The 26,464-nt window shown below is 46.4% G+C and overlaps 1 protein-coding gene across 3 annotated transcripts in view; it reads left to right on the forward strand.

The window, feature by feature from the left end:
- LOC135032268 (CYFIP-related Rac1 interactor A-like) overlaps nucleotides 1-26,464 on the forward strand; it is a 144,383-nt gene that overhangs the window by 35,410 nt on the left and 82,509 nt on the right. For 2 of the 3 annotated variants that reach the window (XM_063954073.1, XM_063954080.1), the window contains exon 2: nucleotides 15,615-15,680. The exons of the other annotated variant lie outside the window; for it this stretch is intronic. The gene's annotated coding sequence lies outside the window, so the exon portion shown is untranslated. The remainder of the gene's footprint in view (nucleotides 1-15,614; nucleotides 15,681-26,464) is intronic. 3 annotated transcript variants of the gene reach the window in all.

Consider the following 26,464-nt stretch of genomic DNA (forward strand, 5'->3'; position numbering starts at 1 on the left):
TATTTCATATGCATAAATATGTTGACCTAGAAATGCAATGAAAGCAAGTTGAGAATCTGTTAAGGATAATCATTCAGTATTTACTGCTAATATTATGGTTGGATATTCTTTTGTGAATGTTCTATCCATGGGGTAAATTTACTAAGATGGGAGTTCTATTCAAGATGGGATGTTGCCCATAGCAACCAATCAGATTCCAGTTAATATTTTCTAGAAGGTGCTAGATAAATGAGACGTACAATCTGATTGGTTGCTATGGGCAACATCCCATCTTAAATAGAACTCCCATCTTAGTAAATTTACCCCCATGTGTATTACTTCTTTCTAATTTCCCAAAATGGCAAACTTTTGGGTCATGGGGCCTGATTCAGCAGTAGACGATTTGCAAATCCGTACACTGAAAATGCAATTGCAGAAGGAGGTGTCAGATCCTAGCACTGTGACTGTGGTTTCCTCAGCCTCAGCTTACTCAGGCTGGCCACCGCAGGGTGCCTTGCGAGGCCAGGAAGTGTGCACCCAGAGACGCAGACCCTGGCCTTGCCACTCCTGAAAAATAGGGGCGACACGCTCCCATTTCCGGAAACACTGGCCATCCCCCGAACACCTCTGACTGTCAATCAGACAGAGGCAGAAGAAGGACTGCGTGCGATCACTCAGGACCCGTTCTGCACATGTACAGAACGAGTCCTGCACTTGCACACATTCTAGATAATTGGGAATCTGCATGGGCATTTAAAACAGCGCCCTGTGCTGTATCAGGCCCACAGTTAGTTTTAGTATTGCATTTTCATTTGCTATACATCAACACTTTTTATGGAGCTGATTCTGAGCTGCAGGGAAGTCCATTAAGCGGACAGTTAACTGCACATGTATCCAAGCTGAACATACACAACCTTGAACAACTATGAGTGATTGTGTCACATGCATCTCCGCCATGTGTCGCTTAACGGCTTGATTTGGAGATGTGCATAAACTCAGTGGTTTACGTACATCTCCGATGGTGGGGCGCATGCACATGTGCAGAAAGGTTCTTGCATAGATCCATGCAGAGGCCCCTGAGCCTGCAAACCTGACTGACAGGCAGCCGTTTTGGGGTGGGGTGGGTGGAACAGCAGCCCATCACACAAGCATGCAGGATGGTCTACTACACAAGACGCCTCCTGCTGTGTTTGCATATGTTACACAGCTGCTGCATCCAAAGACGCAGCTGCGCTGCAAACTGCATCCATCTTTAAATCAGACCCTAAAGCTGGGTACACACTGAGCGTTAATGATGTCTAATATGGTAGATCGGACTGACAAATTGCTCATATTGGTGCATATTATAGCCCGATATGCAGGTGCCTGCAGTCGCTGTTTTGCAGATCAAACCTGATGACATCGTTCCAGTGTGTACGCCAATCTGGGCTGATGGCCATTAGTTCCGATTGCGGCACAAGTGTGTACCCAGCTTAAGTCTATTGAGGGTGTGCGGTGAGTGTTTTCACAGAATTGTAGGCTACTCAGAGAAAAACGTATACAGAAATCTGTATGATATCAGACTAATCTCTTGCACCAGAGATAGGATATGTGTAAATACGCATTGATAATAACCGCTAAATTCACAATTAGATGGTTGGGTCGGTGCGGCCACATAAATGTGGCCAATATTTGGAAACACACAATGCAGCTGCATTGGTGGCAGATTTGTATGTAAATCTGAATTAGCAACTGAGTATTTGTAGTTTAGAGCCCTTACATTTGTAACGCTAATAATCTATGGATAAGCCAATCAATATGCTTTGTTTGTAGCATGACTGGAAAGAGTAGAGGGACTGTATGGCTAAAAGATCATTATCATAATGATAAACTACTCTCATTTGGACAGGTGTCTGAACTGTTTCTTTTGCTATCGTCTTCCCCATGCCAACACATTGTTTGAAAAACATTGTCTATTCGCAAATACTTCTGGAAATGGCATTGCCACATTTGCATCAGGGCCAGCTAGGGATGTGAGAATGTATGGTAGCATGAGAGAGGGTGCTCAGTCAGATATTTATATACCAACAGTCAGGTCCGGATTAAGAGTCTAATTCAGACCTGATCGCAGCAGCAAATTTGTTAGCAGATGGGCAAAACCATGTGCACTGCAGGGGACGAGGGGGGGGGGGGGGGGCAGATATTACATGTGCAGAGAGATTTGGGTGGGTTACATTGTTTCTGTGCAGGGTAAATACTGGCTGTTTTATTTTTACACTGCAGTTTAGATTTGTTTGAACACACCCCACCCAAATCTATCTCTCTCTGCACATGTTATATCTGCCCCCCCCCCCCCCCCCCCATCCTGCAGTGCACATGGTTTTGCCCATTAGCTAACAAATTTGCTGCTACGATCAGGTCTGAATTAGGCCCTAAGCCTTGGGGGGGGGGGGTCCGGGACACTTAAGACAATGGTTCCCGTGGGGGGGGGGGGGGGGGGAGTGTATAGTAGACAGGGCAGCCATCAGGGGGTGATTGTGGTTATTGGTGTCCCAGGCCCACCCCTGGCTCCTACCACCAATACCTGGAGAGCTGCACCAGGCTGTAAAACAACAGTGGGCTAATGCACAGGGATGACTTTTTAAAACAAGCCTTCCCTGTACATCAGCACTCTGTGAACCATTCCTGTAGGTCCGCAAAGCTCAACCATTAGTTAACATCACAATGTATGACATCACATCAGTGGCGTGCGGTGAGGTCAGTGGCTGGTGAGGCACTGCAGCCATAATGTCCGCCGAATCCTGCCGATGACCCCTACCGCTGCCGAGCCACTGCCCGCTACTGCCCCTGAGCTGATGGCCACTGCCACCACCAATGGCTTACAAACTCGCCCACCATCAACTGACCCAGCCCTCCGCCACTAATTTGCATCTCAGTCCGATGCCGCCACTGCTGCCTGCCTGCTCATTATACTTGTGATATATTGTACATTTTTATAGAAAAATAAATAAAAATTAGTGTTTGGGGCTGGGAAGGGAGTAGGAGGAGGACATGAATGCAATTTTGTTATCCAGGGCTTCCATTAACTTACCAGCACCGTGGATGCGGCGCTATTAAGTTTATGGAAGTCCTGGACAACAAAATAACCAGCAGTGGGTGACAGGGAGATGGTGACGCCAGAGAGAGGGTGACAGCAGTGGGTGACAGGGAGTGAGTGACGCCAGGGAGAGGGTGACAGGAAAAGCGTGACGCCAGGAAGAGCGTGATGCCAGGGAGAGGGCCACCAGGAAGATGGTGACAGCAGTGGGTGATGCCAGGGAGAAGGTGACGGGGAGGGTGATGCCAGGGAGAGGGTGGCAGCAGTGGGTGACGCCAGAGAAAGGGTGGCTGTACTGGGTGACAGGGAGAGGGTGATGCCAGGGAAAGGGTAACAGCAGTAGCAGCGGGTGAGAGTGTAAAAGAGAGAAGGGTGATGGGAACAGACAGTGAATGACAATTATATTGGTATTTACTTACATGGACCTGCCTGGGCCTAGAACTGTAGGGATCGCCGGTGACAAGAGCAGCCTGAACAGGAATCCGGGGTCGGGAGAGTGAGAGAAAAGGGGGAAGTGGGGGATCGTGGCCCCTCTCACCCTCTGGCCAGATTGAACTAACTGGGGTATATTACTAAGGTCCCGATTTCATTCGAGATGGCTTTTTTTTTTCTAAGTGTGATCTTGGCAATTTACTAAACACCAATCTCGGCAGTGTTGGGGCTATTTATATTGAGATACACTGCCGACCACATAAATATAAATCAATAGACCATCGGTCAAACACGGCTGTTATTTAATAGAACTCGGTAATTTACAAAGAATTTGTATTCACAATCACTGCCGACAATAGCCAAACACTGCCGGGAAAGCATGGAATTCGTAAAAAAAATGGAGCTTTCAGATAGACCTGCTTTTTGCTGGCATGTTGTGGATAGTCATGCATGGATCAGTGAGATCCGTGCATGCTTATCTGTGAAAAAGGCTGTGAATGGGTTAAAATTTAAAAAAAGAAATGCATGGGATCCCCCCATCTAAGTATAACCAGCCTCGGGCTCTTTGAGCCGGTCCTGGTTGTTTACATAAAAAACGTACAATATACAGCGCTTGGAAAAAACTGGATATGGAGTAAAACAATTGAGTTTTATTTAGTAAATTATGTTGCAACAATTAATTAAAAATTCATGGATGTACATCAATTAAAAAATAAAATAAAAGTAATATTATACTGATATATAAGCTTATTGGGCAAGCACAGCACAGCAGAATGGTTTGGTATATTACCATATGAGAAGTTGAGAGATCAATTGGTGCATATACTCCTTGGAACTTGTGCCACAGTCCTGGGGGCAATTTGCAATGCAGGCAGATGTAAGTCCACAAATTTCTTTTAGAAACCGACCTTTTGCTTTGTTCCGAGTGGCAGCTCAGTCCTATTCGTAGCTTGGTCTTCTTTCGTTATAGTGGATATCTGTCAATTCCCCATTTAGGCAGGTGGATGGACTTCCAGGCTTGTTCCAGGTGTTTTGGCAATTGGAGTCTGTATGCCCAACTTCTCCAGACCAACGCGTTTCACTGTAACAACAGCTTTCTCAAGGTATATGGTTGTTTACATACTGGGGAAAAAATTGGACAGGGGTTCCCCGTATTTAGACAACCAGCACCGGGCTCTTAGTCTGGTCCTGGTTCCAAAAATATGGGGGACAAAAGATGTAGGGGTCCCCCGTATTTTCAAAACCAGCACCGGTCTCCACTAGCCAGGGAGATAATGCCACAGCCGGGGGATACTTTTATATTGGTTCCTGCGGCCGTGGCATTACCCCCCCAACTAGTCGCCACTGGTCGGGGGTTCCCTGGAGGAATGGGGACCCCTTAAATCAAGGGGTCACCCCCTCCAGGCACCCAAGGGCCAGGGGTGAAGCCCGGGGCTGTTCCCAGCACCCCGGGGCGGTGGGTGCCGGGCTGATAGCCATAAGTGTGGGGGGGGAAAGGATATTGTTTTTTGTTGTGGAACTACAAGGCCCAGCAAGCCTCACCCGCTTGCTGGTACTTGGAGAACCACAAGTACCAGCATGCGGGGAAATAATGGGCCCGCTGGTACCTGTAGTTCTACAACAACAAAAATACCCAAATAAAAACACAACACACACACCTTGAAAGTAAAAATTTATTAAAACACACTTACGCACTCACACATACTTACCTACATCCAACGCCGAGAATCAAGTCCACTTGTCCAGTAGAATCAAATTAGGGGTACCTGTAAAAATGAGAGAGAGAGATTACTTACCTACATCCAACGCCGAGAATCCCGTCCACTTGTCCAGTAGAATCCAATTAGGGGTACCTGTAAAAATGAGAGAGAGAGATTACTTACCTACATCCAACGCCGAGAATCCCGTCCACTTGTCCAGTAGAATCCAATTAGGGGTACCTGTAAAAATGAGAGTGAGAGATCACTTACCTACATCCTACGCCGAGAATCATGTCCACTTCAATCCAATAGGGGTACCTGCAGGGGAGAGAGAGGAAAAAAAAAAAGAGAGAGAGAACACACACAGAGTGACACTGAGAGAAAGACTAAGCAGGTGATAAGGTGGGTACACATTGATAGATATATCTGCAGATCAATTGATCGGCAGATATATCTATGGACGGATCGGGCAGTGTGCTGTGCATACACACTGCCCGATCCGTCGGGGACTGACATCATGAACTGGGCAGGCGTGTACACATGCCCGCCCAGTTCAGCTGTCAATCACCGAAGACTACCGCAGCATGTGTACGGGCGGCCGGCTGGTCTCCCGTAAACACACAGCGCCGCGTCAATATATCGGTAGATATATTGGCCGTCGGCTGTGCTGCAGGGCTGACGCGATACATCTGTGAACGACGGAGTTCACAGACATATCGCCTGTAAACACTGGCCGACGGACCCGCAATATATCGGCCAGTGTGTACCCACCTTAAGGGCGGGATGTACTAACCTCCGCCATCGCGATAACTGTACTTTGTGCTCTCAATCTCCCCTCCGTTGCCCGCCGCTCCCCCATCTGTTTTCTCATCCCCTTCTCCCTCATCACCGTGGCCACTGTGGTCTCTGATCGCTGCGCTTACCCTGTTCGTTTGGCGCATGCGCATCCGGGTTCTGCTTTTCCGGCCATGCGCTGACTGACTGACGGTGTGCGCATGCCCGGAAAAGCAGAACCCGGATGCGCATGTGCCAAACGGTCAGGGTGAGCGCAGCGATCAGAGAACACAGTGGCCGCTGTGATGAGGAAGAGGGAGAAGGGGATGAGAAAACAGACGGGGGAGCGGCGGGCAGCGGAGGGGAGATTGAGAGCGCAGAGAAAAGTACAGTTATCGCGATGGTGGAGGTTAGTACATACCGCCCTAAGAGACCGACAGAGAGGGAAACAGAAAAATAGAGACAGAACGCCAGAACAACAGAAATACAGAGGGGGTGGGGAGAGACTGACACTGACCCAGATAAAGGTGCAGCCGGCCTCCAGCTGCTCCTTATCTTTAGCATTGGCCCGGCGCAGGGAGAGCGTGACACAGGAGGAAGGGGGGGGGGGGCGGAAGCGCCCGCATCGCATCACGGAGGAGAGGAGCTGCTGCTTCACTTTTCCATCGGCCCGGCGCAGGGAGAGATGACACAGGAGGAAGGGGGGGCGGAAGCGCCCGCATCACATAACGGAGGAGCTTACAGCGACGGGCATGTCAGGAGGAGAGGGAGGTGAGCACTCATAACGCAGCGTCTCGGTGATTGGACCAGCGGATCCAGCCCTGGATCCGCTGTCCAATCACATGTGCCCCTCTCAACGAGGCACTTATTCTTGTGCCGCTTTCATGTCTTTTATCAATGGGCTTTTACAGATCAGTGCTTGGCCCCGCCCCCCGCAGTGCCCCTCCCCCCCAAAAAAAAGATTTTGCCGCATCACATAGGAGTGGAGCGGTGCGGCAAAATCTTTTTTGGGGGGGGGGAGGGGCACTGTCTATTTCGTCAGTCTCGGGCCCCACAGTTTCTGATGGCAGCCCTGATAGTAGATAAACCTCCTACTGGCTGAGGGGTTTCACTCCCTCATGACAATGAACAATTCTAAACAACTTAACAATAGAATAACAACACGGACACATGTATTTTGGCAGAAAGTTGTTAGCTATTTATTATTAATCTAAATAACTAGAGAAAACCTGTAATAAAATGAAATTAATATGAATATTAATAAAAAGAGTATGGTGGCCAGAAAAAAGAACGGCTGAAATCCAAACACAAAAAACCCCAAGCTAATTAAATCTAAACCACTCCAAATCCCAAAACATAGGTATCCACTCAACCTTCCTCTTGACTACCCACCCTGAAGGGTGATGACGCTGCCCCCTGAAGGGTGGTCCAGCAGATATAACAGTCAACGAAGGAGAGTGCACCTAAACAGCACCAAACCGACTAAAAAACTGTGACTAACAACTCCAACACGAGAACCTGCTGCTCTTTTCCGCCAACAGCGAAAGGCTCTTCGTAAAGAGGCTTCGCACCGCCACCATACCCACAACCCAAATGATCCAAAACAGAAAACAGATCCTCCAGGAAAAACACCAATCCTTCCTGCGACAAGGGCACACCATCGGCCCGAAAAAGGTAATCATAACGATACCTGATCCTATCATGGCGAACCACCGCACCACCGTGAGCCAGAACCCACTTCGCCACTGCCGAATTCACCTTTTTTCTGGCCTCATCAATAGGGCGACCCCGCCAACACAATCTTGGAACTATGAAAGAAAAAAACTATGTACATTGAGGCCAGGACACGGCGATACTAGCCAAATCCTTTATCATAGAACATCTCAAATCTAGTGATGTCCTCTTACCCAAATCATTACCACCTAGGTGCACCAACAAAACTCCAGGGACACCATGCACCCGAGCCTGACCCAATAGCCTACTTTTAAGGTCCTGCCACAACATTCCGCGCCAGCCAAGCCAACGAATACCACAAGCCCGTGGAAAAAACTGCGCCCCCTTAGATGCCAAAAACCTGGCCGCCCAGTACACGTAGGAGTGACCAACTACCCACACTGTAAAACCATCCTCCTCCCAACCTAAAATGAAGGAAATGAAATAAAAGTAAGATAGTAAATTAGGCCAAAATGAATGCAAACTTGCAATAAACCTGAAGGATCTGCCAAAAAGGAAAATTTATTTTTGAATACCACGGCCTGGCCGTGCAAACAAGCTTCAAGCCAATCGAAGCGAACATAAAGACACAATGGGAAAGGAATAAAATTAAATGAAAAAGAAAAAAGGGGGAAACCTTAAAGTTCCAAAAGGAAATGGGGAGGGGGGAGGGACACAGAGAAAACTCAGCTGGTGGTGAAACTTAAAAAGCCTGCCGAGGCACTTTCAATTGGAGTCCAATTAGCCGAATTAGAATAGAATAAACCGAATTCAGTCCGTCAGGTCAGGCAAAAAAGTGAAAAATAACTCCAGACCCCCACTGCCAGCAGCGGCGAGTAGCTAATCCCTGAGTAGGATGAACAGGGGATAACACACGAACATACTGGATGTTAACGTACTTAACAATTGAACAATCAAATCACAAACAGTTGCAATACCAAAAAACCTATAACACCAGGCGAATATAGACAAGGTACCACACAGAACCAGCCCAATACAACCACTGACACCACCTCTCACTTTCCCTGATTGGCTGTATCCACCCCCAGCCCAGGAGGTTTAACTCTCTCCATTCCAACATTGTCATTCTGTTCTCCTTATGCATACCTCCCAACATGACCCATTACAGGAGGGACAAAATGCTCTGCTCCTGGACTTCCCTGTTAATATATGATTGGCATCACCGGAGTTAAACTATTTAATTGACAAGAAAGGTATTTCAACACAGAAGAGGAGGAGCTGCTGGGATCCCTGGGTCACTTACAGCTCTCTCACCTCCTATCTCTCCTCTAGTTGGGAAGCTCCATCGGTAGGTAATGAAACCTACTACTCCTGTGTCTCTAGTACATGCATTGCATACTGTCCTTCTCACATTCTGGCTGCCTGGTTCCGCTGCTGCACATCAGGGAGAGCTAGTGATGCTCTGGCTGGGGGTCCCCCTGACAGAGAGGAGTCCAGGGTACAGTATCCCCTGTGCTCCCCCCTTAATCTGGCCATGCCAACAGTAGAGAAAGATGTTACTCTTTCCATGTAACTAAGTAATTGTTTTTAATTAACTAGAACTTTTTAGAAGTTGTCATCTATGTTGCACGTTTGCTGAGTGGCGGAATTTAAGACATACAGTCTAGAAATATGTAAATAATGAGGTGCATAATTTTCTAAATCGGTATTTTAAACAATTCTGTAAATGATAACTATAGCTTTAGAATCACACCCAGGGTTAGCTATCCTGAACCTGGCAATGGAGAATTTTAAAAATATTGTTTTAGATATTAAGAACTTGCAGAAACAGTAAGGTCTCATCTTCAGAGAATACACAGCTGTATGTAAATGCTTTATGATATATCCTATGTATTAGAAAGTAATGAAATAGGCTTTGCTAGTGACAATACCTCACGCCAACAATTATTCCAATCTTAATTCTCAGCCAAGCTCTCTCATGAGTAACACCCCCCCTTTTGTATTCATGTCTGCAGTAATTCTGTCTACATTGCATGTCCTTATTTTATGTTTGTCCTGTTTTTCCACTGTTTGCCACTGCAAAGCACTGTGGTGCCAACAAATCATTGCTAATAATAACGATAAAAAAGAAATGGTTATCATAAGTGAACAGCACACTATCCTCCCGGAGATCCCTAGTGGAAGTGAGAATACCGAGACAGAGTGATTTGCTTCATCCTGCCCCTGCTGCACAATGACACGATTCACATCACTACACAGATGGTAACATGATGATGTGATTCACATCCTGTGATCCAGGAGGGTGGCTACTTTCTTGGTAGAACATACTTTCTCCAGTAGAACATACTGAAATTGTGGGACTCCTAGAGAGGGGTGGTCTTCAGGTTGCCAGCTATCGGGATCCCGGCGCACAGTATACCGGCGCCGGAATCCTGACAGCCGGCATACTAACACTATTTCTCCCTCGTGGGGACCACGACCCCCCTGGAGGGAGAATAAATAGGGTGGCGCACGTAGCCCATGCCCGCAGCGTGGCGAGCGCAGCGAGCCCGCAAGGGGCTAATTTGCGATCGCCACGCTGTCGGTATGCCGGCGGTCGGGCTTCCGGTGCCGGTATGCTGGTCGCCCGGAGCCCGGCCACCGGCATACCATACTACACCCCTAGAGAGTACCTAATTATTGTGTATTCTGGTTTGAAGGTAAAAAAATGCATCATTACCAACACTGGAAATGTTGATAAAAGTTTATAATGATATATTGGTGTTTGGGAGAATATAAGATATGTAACATTAATTTCCGCACCCTGTTGCAATCGTTTTGGGGTGAAGTTTCTTCGCTCCCCCCGTCACCTGGCTCCATAGAAGTGCAGGCAAATATGGATGAGATCGTCCATATTGGCCTGCATGCACAAGCGATGGGGCACCAGCGATGAACGAGCGCGGGGCCACGCATCGTTCATCACTGGTGCCTCCACACTCCAAGATATGAACGGTATCTCGTTCATTAGTGAACGAGATCGTTCATATCTTTCACAAATATCGCGCAGTGTGTAGGGCCCATAAGTTTGGGAGTAAAGCAAAACACGAAAGTAACTATGCACCCGGACAAACCATGTTGTCTAGGTGGGGGTGATTTAAAATGTGAGAGAGATTTAGATGTGAGAGGGATGTGTCTAAACTCAAATATAAGTTGCATTGTAAAAATAAAGCTGTCCATCATTTGTGGGAGGGACCTCCTCTTCTCCTCTAGTAAGACGACCTCCTCTTTCACAACGAGTTATACTGTGATGAGTAAGTCAGACTGAGTCACTATTACTAGTACTGGTGATAATGCTGCAAATTGTGGTCCCCTTCTGTGTAGAGCCTATGCTCTGCTTTCCAGTAGTGCAACAGTACATCCAGGGTCTCCAACTGCAGGGCAGTCTCCTGCTCATCCTCCTCTACACCGCTTGGTTTAGCTGGCATCCAAGACACTGGTACCACCGCAAAATCGCTTCCACAAGCCACACTTGCTGGCACCCATCTTCCATCCCCCCTCTGATGCTACAACCGGATCAGGCCGGGGGTTTGGGTAGAGGCAACTGCATTGTGTCAGTCATATCGTTGGCAAACAAATCACCTTTGCATTCGCTGCTGCCTAAGGGCATACCTTCATAATCTATCCTGTTACATAATGCTACAGCTAGAAGCTCCAGGTCCAGAGCAAACCTGAGTGATAAGGGGCATCCCTTGCTTTTTCCGCAGTGAACAGCGAAAGCTGCAGAGAAATAATTATTAGACATGATTTGAATGTTAGAGTTAGTTTATAACATTTGTAAGTATTGAACAAAAGCATCTGGGAAAGCAAACTGATCAAATGTCAAACAAATTAGTCACGTCACCATGTTAACTGTGTGGTTTATTTTAAGTAAGGTCGGGCCACCCAGACTCACAATCGTTTGTCATCATATTGATTAACACTCCCTTAACTGTACTGATAATCCTAGAGATTTACATACTTTTTCTCACAAAAATTTTTTTTTTTTTTTAATAATTCTGGAAAATAAGCAAATAAAAAAATATATTCTGTGTGTTATTTGATTCATTGGGTTGCCTTTATTTGTTGGCTTTGATGAACATCTGAACTCATTTGGGGTAAAATTTGCAGAAGTTCAGAAAATTCTAAAGGGTTCACCACCAAAGGTGTAGCTACAATAGGGGCGGGAGGTGGAGCTGCTACGGGGGCCCGGGCTGCCTTTGGGGCCCACTCTCCCCCTGCACCCAGTTGTGCTTCCAGCAGACTAGCACTCACCTTTGGAGCCCCATAGCTGCCTTTAGTAGTATGCTGTGCTGCTGCACTGCACGCCAGGCACATCTCCGCTTCCAGTCGACTCGGTCTTTTCTCAATGTCACTGATGCTGGGAGGAGGTGTAGTTGAGCTTGCAGGGACATGCCCGGATTACAGCCATGCCTCTTCCCTGTATCAGTCAGTGAGGAGAAAAGGAGACGGCCGGGAGAGCAAGGACGTGCTAGCAGTGCACATAAGTAAACAGCAGCGCCAGGCTCTGAAGGTGAATGCCCACCTGCCCTGTCCACCGGGGAGGAGCTCTAAGTAGTGTGCAGGGCGTTGAGCAGAAGTAGTCTGTGGGAAGAGCTGGTGTGCTGAAGTACGATGGAAGGATAGGGTTAGAGCTCTGAGTAGTATGCAGGGGTGGGTCGATGGGGAGGGGTGTCCACTGGGGGGCCGTGAAAATTGTGCTATGCAGATCATGCCCGACAGTTGAGGTTTATGTAATAAAACCTAGTGGTCAAGGGCATAACTACCATGGTTACAGGGAGTGCAGCTGCTATGGGGCCCAGAGCTGAGAAGGGCCCACCTTCCCTGTCAAAGTTAGATGTGTTATATACATTTTTCACCATTGGGTGGTCCCTAGGGTCCCTTGCAGACTTTTGCCTTGGGGCCTGCTCATTGTAAAATCGAATAAAATTAACTAGAAGGCATTATAATGTTGAATTGGCACAATATGAAGTGGAGGCACTATAGTGTGGTATAATATGAACTGTAGGCACTGTAATGTGGCACAATATGAAGTGGAGGAACTATAGTGTGGCATTATATAAACCGGGGCACTGTAATGTGGCATAATATGAACTGGTGATATTGTGTGTCATAATGTGAATTAGGGGTTCTATGTTGCATAATGTGTACTGGCAGCCCGACAATGTGATATAATGTGAACTAGGACACTGTTATGGTTAATAAAAGAAACTAGGGCACTACTATGGGGCAAAACATTAACTAAGACTCTATAATAGAAAATGAGCTAGTCATTATTATGGGGCATAAAATGAATAGCTGCTGCTAAGTGGCAATGGGGCAGGAACCCCTTCAGAATGTTACTATGAGGTCCACAAAGTTCTGGCTATGACCCAACCAGTGCATGTTCATAACAGCAGGGTAGGTATCTTGGGAGGATGAAGTATCATTGACTCCACCCCCATCCCCCCCACCAACACCTAATTTTTTGCCCCACAATGATGCAATGGTAATGTCCTGCTATTTATGTAGAATACATTACTGTGAAGGTTGTTCAAATAGCATTCATGCTTTCATGTATGCAAGAAGATAGTGGTTAAATGTAAATTATATTATGCTTAAGTCAAAAGAAAGAAGTGAAAGTTCTGTGTAAAAAAACAAAACAAAAAAAAACAATAGTCCTAAATTGGCTACTTCCACTATAGTGTTATAGCTGTGTGTCATGCAGGGAAATCGGTCTACAGACAGGAAATTGCATCTTTGAGCAGAAGCAAGAGATCAGTCTATAGAATAATTGTGTTCTCTCCAGTTCACTATTGAAGCCTGGAGCATTTAGAAGAATAGATAATGAAGTGCACCTAATACCCCTTTACACCAAAGTCCCGGTCTGACCCGGGATAGACTCCTTTCACACTGTGGTGCCGCCCCGGGTTATCCCCGAGCCGGCATCTTTCATACTGCACCCATGTGCAGTGGGGCTCTTCTGCCAGCGCGTGGAGAATAGATGATATCATATTATATCCAAGCTCTGGGAAATCCGATCTCCCCTTGCTGTAAATGGACTCTGTCTCAGAGACCTAGGGTATACATTTACACTGCCTTGTTACAAGGGTCCAACCCCACTCACTACTAGGGTTGCCACCTCTCCCAGGTTTCCGGGATTCTCTAGGATTTGGTGGCAACCTAACGGGAGGCTTTTCCCCTCACCTGCATTCCAGGATTCTCCCGGAATAAGGGGACCTGGGAGTGGAAGCGGGTCTGGAAGCGTAATAAGGGGACCTGGGAGCAGAGGCAGGTCTGTGTCAGTCACAGCCATCCTGTCCCCTATGTGTGCACCACACGCACCGGCGCCGCCCCCAGCAGTCTCACTGGTTTATGGGCTGGTGGAGGCGGAGCTCTGCTAAGACTGACAAGTCCGTGTCAGTCTGACATAGACATGTCACTCTTAGCAGATCTCCGCCTCCACCAGCCCACAAACCAGTGGGACTGCTGGGGGCGGCGGTGCGTACGGCGTGCGGGACGGCCGTGAATGGCTTTAGTTTGCTGCTCCCATGGAGTTGGATTATGGAAGGTTAGACCATTTGTGTTGGTGTAGTGGGATACATTTTGTGTGTTCTGGATTTGTTGTCTGTGCTCTCATGTGTGGGGGAGGTATTCTAAAGGGGGTTATTTGTGATCTAAGTAGATTATTTAAATGTACTCACCTAGGCTAGTGCAGCACTAGTAGTGCCCAGTGTCGCTCAGAGCGGCAGACAGACAGACAGCATTTGTTTGTTCAAAGCCAGACATATTAAAATCTGTGCGTTCAAGTAATAAATAGAGCTATAAGAAGTAGAATACAACTTTAAAAAAAAACAGGTGAATACCAAACTGTTCTGGACGTTTTGTCTATATGAAAGTAGTTTTTTCAAAACTTGGTGTATTTCTAATAAAATACCTATTTACTATTTTATAAATATGGTACATAATTTTATTTACTTGAACATTGCTTGGTGTCGGGAGGGGGATCTACAGGAATCGATGATACAAGAGGTGGCAACCCTACTCACTACCCAGGTTTGACTGCTGGGTTATTTGGACAGTGTAAAAGTGTATAAATCAGATTTGTCTGCCCAGTATAGAAGTCAAAAGTATGATGCACTAAAATGTGGCGGTAGCACATACCCAACCCTTTCAAACTGTGGTATGGCTATAGACTAGGCACTGCTGAGAAGTGTTACTATATATGAACTTGCAGTGCTATGTCTGTGACCTATACAATGAATTTGTACACAAAAGTACACAAAGGGCCTAATTCAGACCTGGTTACAGCATCAAATTTGTTAGCTAATGGGCAAAACCATGTGCACTGCAGGTGGGGCAGATATAACATGCGCAGAGAGCGTTAGATTTGGGTGGGTTATTTTGTTTCTGTACAGGGTAAATACTGGCTGCTTTATTTTTACACTGCAAATTAGATTTCAGTTTGAACACACCCCACCCAAATCTTATCGGCCCTACACATTTAAAGATCCGCCGCCGAGCTGCCCGACGGCGGATACGGCCGACGGGTGACCCGGCGGTGGGGGGTGGGAGTGAAGTTTCTTCACGCACCCCGTCACCCGGCTCCATTGAAGTGCAGACAACTATGGACGAGATCGTCCATATTGGCCTGCATGCACAGCCGACGGGGGACCAGCGATGAACTAGCGCGGGGCTGCGCATCGTTCATCGCTGGTGACTCCACACGCAAAGATATGAACGTTATCTCGTTCAATAATGAACGAGATCGTTCATATCTTTGAGGATTATCGGCCAGTGTGTAGGGCCTATAACTCTGTCTGCACGTTATATCTGCCCCCCTGCAGTGCACATGGTTTTGCCCATTAGCTAACAAATTTGCTGCTGCGATCAGATCTGAATTTGGCCCAATGTTGAATGCTTTTCTCTTTATGCATGTTTACTGACTTTGTCTTTTTTTGCAGCTCTATGTGCTAATGAAGTGACTCCAGGTGACTGCTCTCCAGCTGCTGGTCATAGAGCTGTAATTGGTGAGAGTATGACCCATTCTTAGCATGTAAAATCTCAATGGCAGGTCCCTCCTTACATATGGATATCCTCAGTGTCGGCCTGGGGCATGAAGGGCCCACTGGGGGAATGCAGTGATAGGGGCCCATACTTAAGGGTGTGGCCAGTCTACAAAGGGGGTGTGGCCAGCCTCCACAGAGGCTTGAAATACACAATAGTCTAGTGCAGTGTAATGCAACATATCTACCATGTATAATACAAGTGCACAGTCTGGAACCTGATCCGTAGAGGAAGGAGTGGGCACTCAGGCAGTGGGGCCTACCGGTGGTTTCCCTGGTACCCCTGTGGGCCAGTCCGACCCTGGATATCCTTAGCACTATACATGCATCCAAGGCTACTGCTGAGTGCTTAACTGACTTCCCCTCATTGTGACTCACCTCCACTTACCGATCAAAAGAAAGTAGGTTACCAAACACTAGGGGGTAAATTTACTAAGATGTGAGTTCTGTTTGAGATGGGATGTTGCCCATAGCAACCAATCAGATTCTAGGTATTATCTTCTAGAAGATGCTAGATAAATGAAAAGTAGAATCTGATTGGTTGCTCTGGGCAACATCCCATCTTAAATAGAACTCCCATCTTAGTAAATTTACCCCTAGGCCTTTTCTGCTTCCTACCTAGTTTGGTGGTTAACATTTACTACACCTGTAATATTGGTAATACATGAAAGGGAGGAGGGGGAGAAAATCCCAGCACTGGACTATTACCTTGAAAGATATAATTATGGAAAAAAAACAGTATTTCCAGAATGAAATGCTATAATAATTACCTTTCTAAGGTGGAATAGTGCTCTCTAGAGTTAATACAGGAGAATTTACAATAGGTGAAGGAAACGTCTTAGGCTGGGCTAAATTACAATGACAACAAACTTAAGGCAGACTTATGATATACATACAAAAATATATACAGGTTGAGTATCCCTTATCCAAAATGCTTGGGACCAGAAGTATTTTGGATATCGTATTTTTCCGTATTTTGGAATAATTGCATACCATAGTGAAATATCATGGCGATGGGACCTAAGTCTAAGCACCAAATGCATTTATGTTTCATATACACCTTATACACACAGACTGAAGGTCATTTTAACCGATATTTTTAATAACTTTCTGCATTAAACAAAGTGTGTGTACATTCACACAATTAATTTATGTTTTATATACACCTTATACACACAGCCTGAAGGTCATTTAATACAATATTTGTAATACCTTTAAACAAAGTTTGTGTACATTGAGCCACCAGAAAACAAAGGTTTCACTATCTCACTCAAAAAATTCCGTATTTCGGAATATTTGGATATTGGATACTCAACCTGTACATACAAAAAAATTAGCAAAATATAGCATGTGAAACACACAGATTAAAAATCTAGTTGCTCCACAGTCAGGTTTGAATATATAACAATAATTATTGTAATCGTTTATGTAAATACAGAGTTTATTGTATTACTGAAAACAGTAATTAAATAACTGCCTATCCTTTTGAATTCTATCCCAGTTTACACAAAATAAATAGTAACCAATATTCTAAATTCAGGTTACACTAAAGGGGGGTACTCACGGAGCGATCGCTGCTTAAAATCTAAGCAATCTGACTAGATTGCTTAGATTTTAAGCACGATCGCTCCGTGTGTAGCCCCCTCAGCGATAGCGATGCGCAGCCCCGCACATCGCTATCGCTGCTGCTAGATTGGCCTGCATGCAGGCCAATCTAGCGGGTCGCTCACTTCACCCGCTGGGTGAAGTGAGCGGCCCCCCGTCTCCCCCCGCGCGCTCAGCACAGATCGCGCTGTGCTGAGCGCCGGGAGAGATGTGTGCTGAGCGGTTCGCTCAGCACACATCTCTCTGCCATCGGCCAGTGAGTACTGGCCTTTAGAGTCAGTGTTGCAGATTAGTGAATACATACATTATTGTGCCTCTGATGCAAGTCACATTCTGGAGGACAATGGATCTGACTGTGGCTTGGTCACTGGTAAAAGGATCAGATGATCCATTTACCTGTGACAAAGCCACAGTACAGTGAAACACGCGTCCTCTTTAATGAAAGCAATAAACTGCATTGATTACAGGTCTTTTGTTATTGTAGTGGAACCTCTATGGGGCTATCCTTATTCCTTACATCAGGCATGGCCAACCTGTGGCTCTCCAGCTGTTGTGAAACTACACATCCCAGCTTGCTCTACCACAGTTTTAGCATTCCCTAATAGCAAAACTGTGGCAAAGCATGCTGGGAATTGTAGTTTTACAACAGCTGGAGAGCAACAGGTTGGCCAGGCCTGCATTACATGTATAGAAACTACCGCTATCTTTGGTGTATCTATAATTTGTGTATCTATAAACCCTGCACCTTAAATCTCTGGAGTCTCCACTGTAGCAGAAATCACCCAGAAAATGGTGCAGCAGCCATTTTCCCAGTGATGTACACATGCACAGTAGAGATTATTCAATGGTAACATGGCGGACGCCATGTTTCCAGGGACCTGCACATGCGCAGTAGATTCTGGAGGGGGCCCACATGGAGTCTGCACACAGGGCATCTACGCTGTTAAACCACCCCTGACTGCTACCATGCATAAAAACAAAGGTGCTCATTCTGACTCCCCCCTGGCCTGTGGGTTCTCTGTAGAGATGAGCGGGTTCGGTTTCTCTGAAACCGAACCCGCACGAACTTCATGTTTTTTTCACGGGTCCGAGCAGACTCGGATCCTCCCGCCTTGCTCGGTTAACCCGAGCGCGCCCGAACGTCATCATGACGCTGTCGGATTCTCGCGAGACTCGGATTCTATATAAGGAGCCGCGCGTCGCCGCCATTTTCACACGTGCATTGAGATTGATAGGGAGAGGACGTGGCTGGCGTCCTCTCCATTAGAAATTAGATTAGAAGAGAGAGAGAGATTGTGCAGAGTCAGACAGAGTTTACCACAGTGACCAGTGCAGTTGTTGTTAGTTAACTTTTATTTATTTTAATATAATATATCCGTTCTCTGCTATATCCGTTCTCTGCCTGAAAAAAAATGATACACAGCAGCAGCCAGTCACACAGTGTGACTCAGTCTGTGTGCACTCAGCTCAGCCCAGTGTGCTGCACATCAATGTATAAAAGGCAAAGCTTATAATAATTGTGGGGGAGACTGGGGAGCACTGCAGGTTGTTATAGCAGGAGCCCCCAGGAGTACATAATATTATATTAATTTAAAATTAAACAGTGCACACTTTTGCTGCAGGAGTGCCACTGCCAGTGTGACTAGTGGTGACCAGTGCCTGACCACCAGTATAGTAGTATATTGTTGTATGTATTGTATACTATCTCTTTATCAACCAGTCTATATTAGCAGCAGACACAGTACAGTGCGGTAGTTCACGGCTGTGGCTACCTCTGTGTCGGCAGTCGGAACTCGGCAGGCAGTCCGTCCATCCATAATTGTATTACAATATATACCACCTAACCGTGGTATTTTTTTTTCTTTCTTTATACCGTCGTCATAGTGTCATACTAGTTGTTACGAGTATACTACTATCTCTTTATCAACCAGTGTACAGTGCGGTAGTTCACGGCTGTGGCTACCTCTGTGTCGGCAGTCGGCAGGCAGTCCGTCCATCCATAATTGTATTATTATTATAATATATACCACCTAACCGTGGTTTTTTTTTCATTCTTTATACCGTCATAGTGTCATACTAGTTGTTACGAGTATACTACTATCTCTTTATCAACCAGTGTACAGTGCGGTAGTTCACGGCTGTGGCTACCTCTGTGTCGGCAGTCGGCAGGCAGTCCGTCCATCCATAATTGTATTATTATTATAATATATACCACCTAACCGTGGTTTTTTTTTCATTCTTTATACCGTCGTCATAGTGTCATACTAGTTGTTACGAGTATACTACTATCTCTTTATCAACCAGTGTACAGTGCGGTAGTTCACGGCTGTGGCTACCTCTGTGTCGGCAGTCGGCAGGCAGTCCGTCCATCCATAATTGTATTATTATTATAATATATACCACCTAACCATGGTTTTTTTTTCTTTCTTTATACCGTCGTCATAGTGTCATACTAGTTGTTACGAGTATACTACTATCTCTTTATCAACCAGTGTACAGTGCGGTAGTTCACGGCTGTGGCTACCTCTGTGTCGGCAGTCGGCAGGCAGTCCGTCCATCCATAATTGTATTATTATTATAATATATACCACCTAACTGTGGTATTTTTTTTTCTTTCTTTATACCGTCGTCATAGTGTCATACTAGTTGTTACGAGTATACTACTATCTCTTTATCAACCAGTGTACAGTGCGGTAGTTCACGGCTGTGGCTACCTCTGTGTCGGCAGTCGGCAGGCAGTCCGTCCATCCATAATTGTATTATTATTATAATATATACCACCTAACCGTGGTTTTTTTTTCATTCTTTATACCGTCGTCATAGTGTCATACTAGTTGTTACGAGTATACTACTATCTCTTTATCAACCAGTGTACAGTGCGGTAGTTCACGGCTGTGGCTACCTCTGTGTCGGCAGTCGGCAGGCAGTCCGTCCATCCATAATTGTATTATTATTATAATATATACCACCTAACCGTGGTTTTTTTTTCATTCTTTATACCGTCGTCATAGTGTCATACTAGTTGTTACGAGTATACTACTATCTCTTTATCAACCAGTGTACAGTGCGGTAGTTCACGGCTGTGGCTACCTCTGTGTCGGCAGTCGGCAGGCAGTCCGTCCATCCATAATTGTATTATTATTATAATATATACCACCTAACCGTGGTTTTTTTTTCATTCTTTATACCGTCGTCATAGTGTCATACTAGTTGTTACGAGTATACTACTATCTCTTTATCAACCAGTGTACAGTGCGGTAGTTCACGGCTGTGGCTACCTCTGTGTCGGCAGTCGGCAGGCAGTCCGTCCATCCATAATTGTATTATTATTATAATATATACCACCTAACCGTGGTTTTTTTATACCACCTAACCGTGGCAGTCCGTCCATAATTGTATACTAGTATCCAATCCATCCATCTCCATTGTTTACCTGAGGTGCCTTTTAGTTCTGCCTATAAAATATGGAGAACAAAAAAGTTGAGGTTCCAAAATTAGGGAAAGATCAAGATCCACTTCCACCTCGTGCTGAAGCTGCTGCCACTAGTCATGGCCGAGACGATGAAATGCCAGCAACGTCGTCTGCCAAGGCCGATGCCCAATGTCATAGTACAGAGCATGTCAAATCCAAAACACCAAATATCAGAAAAAAAAGGACTCCAAAACCTAAAATAAAATTGTCGGAGGAGAAGCGTAAACTTGCCAATATGCCATTTACCACACGGAGTGGCAAGGAACGGCTGAGGCCCTGGCCTATGTTCATGGCTAGTGGTTCAGCTTCACATGAGGATGGAAGCACTCAGCCTCTCGCTAGAAAACTGAAAAGACTCAAGCTGGCAAAAGCACCGCAAAGAACTGTGCGTTCTTTGAAATCCCAAATCCACAAGGAGAGTCCAATTGTGTCGTTTGCGATGCCTGACCTTCCCAACACTGGACGTGAAGAGCATGCGCCTTCCACTATTTGCATGCCCCCTGCAAGTGCTGGAAGGAGCACCCGCAGTCCAGTTCCTGATAGTCAGATTGAAGATGTCAGTGTTGAAGTACACCAGGATGAGGAGGATATGGGTGTTGCTGGCGCTGGGGAGGAAATTGACCAGGAGGATTCTGATGGTGAGGTGGTTAGTTTAAGTCAGGCACCCGGGGAGACACCTGTTGTCCGTGGGAGGAATATGGCCGTTGACATGCCAGGTGAAAATACCAAAAAAATCAGCTCTTCGGTGTGGAGGTATTTCACCAGAAATGCGGACAACAGGTGTCAAGCCGTGTGTTCCCTTTGTCAAGCTGTAATAAGTAGGGGTAAGGACGTTAACCACCTCGGAACATCCTCCCTTATACGTCACCTGCAGCGCATTCATAATAAGTCAGTGACAAGTTCAAAAACTTTGGGTGACAGCGGAAGCAGTCCACTGACCAGTAAATCCCTTCCTCTTGTAACCAAGCTCACGCAAACCACCCCACCAACTCCCTCAGTGTCAATTTCTTCCTTCCCCAGGAATGCCAATAGTCCTGCAGGCCATGTCACTGGCAAGTCTGACGAGTCCTCTCCTGCCTGGGATTCCTCCGATGCATCCTTGCGTGTAACGCCTACTGCTGCTGGCGCTGCTGTTGTTGCCGCTGGGAGTCGATGGTCATCCCAGAGGGGAAGTCGTAAGCCCACTTGTACTACTTCCAGTAAGCAATTGACTGTTCAACAGTCCTTTGCGAGGAAGATGAAATATCACAGCAGTCATCCTACTGCAAAGCGGATAACTGAGTCCTTGACAACTATGTTGGTGTTAGACGTGCGTCCGGTATCCGCCGTTAGTTCACAGGGAACTAGACAATTTATTGAGGCAGTGTGCCCCCGTTACCAAATACCATCTAGGTTCCACTTCTCTAGGCAGGCGATACCGAGAATGTACACGGACGTCAGAAAAAGACTCACCAGTGTCCTAAAAAATGCAGTTGTACCCAATGTCCACTTAACCACGGACATGTGGACAAGTGGAGCAGGGCAGGGTCAGGACTATATGACTGTGACAGCCCACTGGGTAGATGTATGGACTCCCGCCGCAAGAACAGCAGCGGCGGCACCAGTAGCAGCATCTCGCAAACGCCAACTCTTTCCTAGGCAGGCTACGCTTTGTATCACCGCTTTCCAGAATACGCACACAGCTGAAAACCTCTTACGGCAACTGAGGAAGATCATCGCGGAATGGCTTACCCCAATTGGACTCTCCTGTGGATTTGTGGCATCGGACAACGCCAGCAATATTGTGTGTGCATTAAATATGGGCAAATTCCAGCACGTCCCATGTTTTGCACATACCTTGAATTTGGTGGTGCAGAATTTTTTAAAAAACGACAGGGGCGTGCAAGAGATGCTGTCGGTGGCCAGAAAAATTGCGGGACACTTTCGGCGTACAGGCACCACGTACAGAAGACTGGAGCACCACCAAAAACTACTGAACCTGCCCTGCCATCATCTGAAGCAAGAAGTGGTAACGAGGTGGAATTCAACCCTCTATATGCTTCAGAGGTTGGAGGAGCAGCAAAAGGCCATTCAAGCCTATACAATTGAGCACGATATAGGAGATGGAATGCACCTGTCTCAAGTGCAGTGGAGAATGATTTCAACGTTGTGCAAGGTTCTGATGCCCTTTGAACTTGCCACACGTGAAGTCAGTTCAGACACTGCCAGCCTGAGTCAGGTCATTCCCCTCATCAGGCTTTTGCAGAAGAAGCTGGAGGCATTGAAGAAGGAGCTAACACGGAGCGATTCCGCTAGGCATGTGGGACTTGTGGATGCAGCCCTTAATTCGCTTAACAAGGATTCACGGGTGGTCAATCTGTTGAAATCAGAGCACTACATTTTGGCCACCGTGCTCGATCCTAGATTTAAAGCCTACCTTGGATCTCTCTTTCCGGCAGACACAGGTCTGCTGGGGTTGAAAGACCTGCTGGTGACAAAATTGTCAAGTCAAGCGGAACGCGACCTGTCAACATCTCCTCCTTCACATTCTCCCGCAACTGGGGGTGCGAGGAAAAGGCTCAGAATTCCGAGCCCACCCGCTGGCGGTGATGCAGGGCAGTCTGGAGCGACTGCTGATGCTGACATCTGGTCCGGACTGAAGGACCTGACAACGATTACGGACATGTCGTCTACTGTCACTGCATATGATTCTCTCAACATTGATAGAATGGTGGAGGATTATATGAGTGACCGCATCCAAGTAGGCACGTCACACAGTCCGTACTTATACTGGCAGGAAAAAGAGGCAATTTGGAGGCCCTTGCACAAACTGGCTTTATTCTACCTAAGTTGCCCTCCCACAAGTGTGTACTCCGAAAGAGTGTTTAGTGCCGCCGCTCACCTTGTCAGCAATCGGCGTACGAGGTTACATCCAGAAAATGTGGAGAAGATGATGTTCATTAAAATGAATTATAATCAATTCCTCCGCGGAGACATTGACCAGCAGCAATTGCCTCCACAAAGTACACAGGGAGCTGAGATGGTGGATTCCAGTGGGGACGAATTGATAATCTGTGAGGAGGGGGATGTACACGGTGATATATCGGAGGGTGAAGATGAGGTGGACATCTTGCCTCTGTAGAGCCAGTTTGTGCAAGGAGAGATTAATTGCTTCTTTTTTGGGGGGGGTCCAAACCAACCCGTCATATCAGTCACAGTCGTGTGGCAGACCCTGTCACTGAAATGATGGGTTGGTTAAAGTGTGCATGTCCTGTTTTGTTTATACAACATAAGGGTGGGTGGGAGGGCCCAAGGATAATTCCATCTTGCACCTCTTTTTTCTTTTCTTTTTCTTTGCATCATGTGCTGATTGGGGAGGGTTTTTTGGAAGGGACATCCTGCGTGACACTGCAGTGCCACTCCTAGATGGGCCCGGTGTTTGTGTCGGCCACTAGGGTCGCTAATCTTACTCACACAGCTACCTCATTGCGCCTCTTTTTTTCTTTGCGTCATGTGCTGTTTGGGGAGGGTTTTTTGGAAGGGACATCCTGCGTGACACTGCAGTGCCACTCCTAGATGTGCCCGGTGTTTGTGTCGGCCACTAGGGTCGCTAATCTTACTCACACAGTCAGCTACCTCATTGCGCCTCTTTTTTTCTTTGCGTCATGTGCTGTTTGGGGAGGGTTTTTTGGAAGGGCCATCCTGCGTGACACTGCAGTGCCACTCCTAGATGGGCCCGGTGTTTGTGTCGGCCACTAGGGTCGCTAATCTTACTCACACAGCTACCTCATTGCGCCTCTTTTTTTCTTTGCGTCATGTGCTGTTTGGGGAAGGTTTTTTGGAAGGGACATCCTGCGTGACACTGCAGTGCCACTCCTAGATGGGCCCGGTGTTTGTGTCGGCCACTAGGGTCGCTTATCTTTCTCACACAGCTACCTCATTGCGCCTCTTTTTTTCTTTGCGTCATGTGCTGTTTGGGGAGGGTTTTTTGGAAGGGACATCCTGCGTGACACTGCAGTGCCACTCCTAGATGGGCCCGGTGTTTGTGTCGGCCACTAGGGTCGCTTATCTTTCTCACACAGTCAGCTACCTCATTGCGCCTCTTTTTTTCTTTGCGTCATGTGCTGTTTGGGGAGGGTTTTTTGGAAGGGACATCCTGCGTGACACTGCAGTGCCACTCCTAGATGGGCCCGGTGTTTGTGTCGGCCACTAGGGTCGCTTATCTTTCTCACACAGTCAGCTACCTCATTGCGCCTCTTTTTTTCTTTGCGTCATGTGCTGTTTGGGGAGGGTTTTTTGGAAGGGACATCCTGCGTGACACTGCAGTGCCACTCCTAGATGGGCCCGGTGTTTGTGTCGGCCACTAGGGTCGCTTATCTTTCTCACACAGTCAGCTACCTCATTGCGCCTCTTTTTTTCTTTGCGTCATGTGCTGTTTGGGGAGGGTTTTTTGGAAGGGACATCCTGCGTGACACTGCAGTGCCACTCCTAGATGGGCCCGGTGTTTGTGTCGGCCACTAGGGTCGCTAATCTTACTCACACAGCTACCTCATTGCGCCTCTTTTTTTCTTTGCGTCATGTGCTGTTTGGGGAGGGTTTTTTGGAAGGGACATCCTGCGTGACACTGCAGTGCCACTCCTAGATGGGCCCGGTGTTTGTGTCGGCCACTAGGGTCGCTTATCTTACTCACACAGCGACCTCGGTGCAAATTTTAGGACTAAAAATAATATTGTGAGGTGTGATGTGTTCAGAATAGGCTGAAAATGAGTGTAAATTATGTTTTTTGAGGTTAATAATACTTTGGGATCAAAATTACCCCCAAATTCTATGATTTAAGCTGTTTTTTAGGGTTTTTTGAAAAAAACACCCGAATCCAAAACACACCCGAATCCGACAAAAAAAATTCGGTGAGGTTTTGCCAAAACGCGGTCGAACCCAAAACACGGCCGCGGAACCGAACCCAAAACCAAAACACAAAACCCGAAAAATTTCCGGCGCTCATCTCTAGTTCTCTGGAGTGGCAACTTTGTCATACTAATGGTCCCAATGTAATAATGGTTGCATCCACATTTGACCAGTATGGTGAAAAGTTGCTCAGTTGATCATAAAGCATGGGAAACTCTTTGTGAATGGCTATGGGTCATTGCAAGAAAGATTTCTAGGGCTAAATAGCTCAGAGCCTTATGGGGACCATACATTTACTATGGATTGGGGCAATTCCCTGTTTTGAAGATTGGGTTAAAAAATCTGCAGCATAAGTGGTACAACAATTGCCAATTCTGACCAAAAAGTAATCAGAATCAGTAAATCAGGTTGTCTATCGTGCTGGATTTAAGTGACCACATCAGGGCTGTAGATTGCTAGTGTATGGGTAACAATCAGCCAATTTGTAGACCACTATAAATATTTTATTATTAAAAAGGTCACTTTCATGATTTGCAGATCACTGAAAAATCTCGCCAATGTATGGACGCATATTGGTGGATTGGGGAATCATTAAATTGAGGGAAAAATAAATGCAGAATCAGTGAATGATTGTGTTGAGATTACTAAAGTATGGGCTCCATTAGTCAATTCATGCACTCAGCTACAAATAATCAATCTCTTTTGAGATGGTATTCTTCTGACATATATTAATACCTGTTTTATATTAGATCAAACGTGACAATAGAATGGAAACTAGATCTATGTA

Source organism: Pseudophryne corroboree, chromosome 2 (genome assembly GCF_028390025.1).
Source record: "Pseudophryne corroboree isolate aPseCor3 chromosome 2, aPseCor3.hap2, whole genome shotgun sequence".
Classification (NCBI taxonomy): domain Eukaryota; kingdom Metazoa; phylum Chordata; class Amphibia; order Anura; family Myobatrachidae; genus Pseudophryne; species Pseudophryne corroboree.